The sequence below is a fragment of the Grammomys surdaster genome, unplaced genomic scaffold, assembly GCF_004785775.1.
Source record: "Grammomys surdaster isolate TR1022 unplaced genomic scaffold, NIH_TR_1.0 99, whole genome shotgun sequence".
In the NCBI taxonomy this organism is placed as follows: domain Eukaryota; kingdom Metazoa; phylum Chordata; class Mammalia; order Rodentia; family Muridae; genus Grammomys; species Grammomys surdaster.
The window spans coordinates 16,419,674-16,423,267 of NW_021604578.1; the positions used below are offsets into that span (position 1 = coordinate 16,419,674).

The window sequence follows — 3,594 nt, forward strand, 5'->3', positions numbered from 1 at the left end:
GCATGATTTCAGTGACCTGGGGTTGAATAAAAAGGAGATAGTAACCTGAGCACAAGTATTCATCTCCTTCTGCTTCTTGACGGCATATACGCTGTGGCCAGGTAGTTCAAACTCCTGTTGCCATGGATTCCAAGCTATGATGGACTGTTCCCCACAACTGCAAGCCAAGTATTTTATTGAAGTTGCTCTTGACAAGGTATTTTGTCCTAGCAATGGGTAAAGTAACTAAAGGACCTATGTACCTTTGATATCATAAAATTTTCTGGCAAAGGGGTGGGGGAGGATACTAATGGGAAATGTTGAAGTTTAAGAAGCCCCAAGCCTTTGATACTGCTATAGCTGCTGAAACTGAGTACCACAGGGGTAAAAGTCCCATCCCATTGAACACTGACGCAAGTCACAAATGAAATACTGTATTTAATAAAATGTCTGCAGATCTGCAATAACCAAGCAAATCTTTAATTGTTATGTAAGGTCCTGCAGATATGTGCATATAAATCAGCTACAGAGATAGCAATAAACAATTTATGTCCCTTGTTTTTATCGCATCGGGGTCAGATGAATGGTCAATATATCTATAAATGGAACTGAAGGTATAACTCAGTGGTAGAGCACTTACCCAGCATAAATAAGGTTCTGGGTTTAATCTCCAGAACTGTAAAATAAGGAGAAAATAGCAAAACAAGTGTATAATATGACTAGAGATAAAAACTTCCTACAAGAAACACAAGTACCCCCCCCCCCGCTACCATTGGACAAAAAGACATCGTGTTGATGGTGTTCTTATATCAGTCAGGGGCAGAGCAGATGGCAGACCTTTGTTCATTCTAGCTTGGTTCTTGGCTCATTGGCCAAAGCTGTTTTGTGCCTAGGACAAATAAAAATCAAATTAAATCTAGGAAGCACAGCTTGGGAGGAAGACAGACTGAAATCTGTGTTTTGCCATGCCATATAGTGTGACAACAGAAAGATGCCCAAGGCCCTACCCTCTGCCCCATGGCACAGGCAAGCCACAGGCTCTCACTTGCCACCGTACAAGTATGTGGTGGACAGATGGAAGAGAAAGAGAAGTGAAACAGCTTGAACACTATGAAGAGAGATGGAACTGGAGACTTGAGGGTGGAGAGACCAGGAGAGGAGACCGCAACCAATCAAAGTGCAGAGTTGTGGTTCCCAGTCCCAACTGATACATCTACAACACAACTCCTACATCTAAGGCTCTGAGAACTGTGAAGAAAAGAGGGCAGAAATATTCTAAGAATTAGAGAATCAGGAAGATTGCTGTGAAACTGTGTCTCCTAGTCATTGCAGAAGCCACACCCACAAAGTCTCACCAACATGTCTGCCTAAACATGAGCTGAACAAAGACAATAACAAAAGGCATGTTATTGGGGCCAGGGTGAGGGGTAGTGAATGGGGCTCAACTTTATGAGGAAATCTACAAGCAATTAAGAGATGCTGACAGTGGGAGAAATGGTCTTCACAGGGACAAAAGAGCACAGCAGTTGGTTATCTGAGATGGTCAGTCCTGAACACAGACTAAGCATATGTTGTGTGTGTGTGTGTGTATGCATATATATGTATGTGTATGTGTGTATATGTGTATGCATATATATGTAACAACAACTAATAAAAAGAGAGACCATGAGTTTTGAATGTGAACAAGGAGCGATGTATGGGAGGGTTTGGAAAAAGCAAAGAGAACATGGAAATTATTATTATATATTATTATATTATTATAATGATTATTAAAGTATTATATTATAATCCAAAAAAAATAAAAGAAGCCATTTTAAAAGACCTAGTCTAGTCTGCCTGATAAATGGCATTCGAGAATAGCTCTCCAAGAAAGAAGCACATAGGCATGATTGGTAGTTTTAATTGTCAGCCTGATAGTGTGGAGTCTCAGTGAGACATTGTTTAAATTGTGTTGGCCTGTGGATATAACTTTTGAGAGACTTTCTTAAGAGAAATACCAACCCTGAATGCGGCTGACACCACTTCATGGACTGGGCACTGGGCTGAAGACAGAGAGAGAGCCAGTAGAAGTCAGCCATGTTTACACTCTCTCTTTCTACCCTTGGCTATGGCTATACTGTGAGCAGTTAGGTCTCTCAGGCTATTCCTGCCAACGTACTGGAATTGTGAACTAGAAGAAATAATTTCTCCACCAAGTAGCCCCTGTGAGTATATTTTATCAAACAAACAGAAAACACTGGCAACAAAAACAAGCCAAACAGGACTTGGGGAGGATAATATTCTAAGCACAGGTGCAGCCCAAAGGTCCCAGGGCAAGAGAATGGGACCCAAAAATCATCTTTACAAAGGATTCTGGGAATTCACAGCCGAGGTTTTTCAGGGAGAAGTGATTGTGATACAGCTCTTTATCTACTTCAGAGAGGACAAAGGTCCTGCTAGAAGAGAAGATTGTAAAGAGACACCACATCTTTTAGCCAGTATTATATATTCTCACTGGATTGTTACTTAGATCATGTAAATTTCTATCCACACATACATATTTATAACTCTTATCTAAGCCTCAGAGCAAAGCCTTTGTGGTGGTTAATCTTCATTTTTAACTTGTCTGGATTTGAAATCACCTAGCTGACACACCTGTAGATGTGTCTGCTGGGGCTATTTTCAGAGAGGATTAACTGAAGAAGGCATACACACCCTAAACGTAGATAGCATCATGCCTTAGGCTAGACTCAATGGCGAAAGAGAAGAAGACAAGAGGACCAGCATCCGTCTCCCTTTGTTTCCTGGATAGATGCAGTCTGAGCTCATGCCTGCCTCATGCTGCCTGCCACCATGCCTTCCTAATATGATGGATCATATTTCTTCTTAAATTATCAGTGAGCATAAATCCTTCTTCCCCTATGTTGCTTTTGCAAATCGTTTTTCACAGAAAATAACAGAAAGTAACAGCTACAACCATAAACTAGCACACACACAAGAGGTCTTTCTTCTTTGCCTATTCCAAATTAGTACTATGCTCATAGTGTTTACACTTATTGGACAATAGTTAAGGAACTGCACTTTGAAGTCAAGCAGAGGGTTGTTCAAATTAAGAGCCTCCTAGATCTCCAACCTTGGGGACACTGCACTGGTCCTCAGAAAAACAGTTTTATTCATCTCATTCTGTATAAGGCCCTTCATGGGTGTGGAAGTGAGAAATTGTTCTCTAGTGTTATCCCTTTCCACACTCTTCTTATTGAAACATTTATAAGCATAGGCTATACAGGAAGACATTGAAATGGTAAAAGTATTCTGAAATTTTTACCTACAATAGAAGCAAGTACACATAAGAGAAGCAATATAAGAAAGTGTGTCTTTAGTGCATAAGAGAGACTTCTGGGGGAATTGCTCTTTTCATGTTTGGATGATGTAACTATAGCTTGAATAGTCTTCATCTTCTCCATTTTCCAGGTAAACATATGGCCAAGGCAAGATGAGAGATTTTGGCTAAAATCTCATAGCTTGTCTGTGGCAAAGCTGGAGCAGGCATTCAGCTCTTCTTGTAATCTTCTGGGGTCAGGTGGAACAACGACAGCCCTCATACCTTAGCAGGACTTGGAGAAGGGCAACTTCAAG

At 40.8% G+C, this 3,594-nt stretch overlaps 1 non-coding gene across 1 annotated transcript; it reads left to right on the plus strand.

The window, feature by feature from the left end:
• Positions 1-740: 740 nt before the first annotated feature.
• On the plus strand, positions 741-881 carry LOC114636286. Its single transcript, XR_003713602.1, has one exon. It is a non-coding gene; the product is annotated as a small nucleolar RNA SNORA48 (small nucleolar RNA).
• The last annotated feature ends 2,713 nt before the right edge of the window (positions 882-3,594 follow it).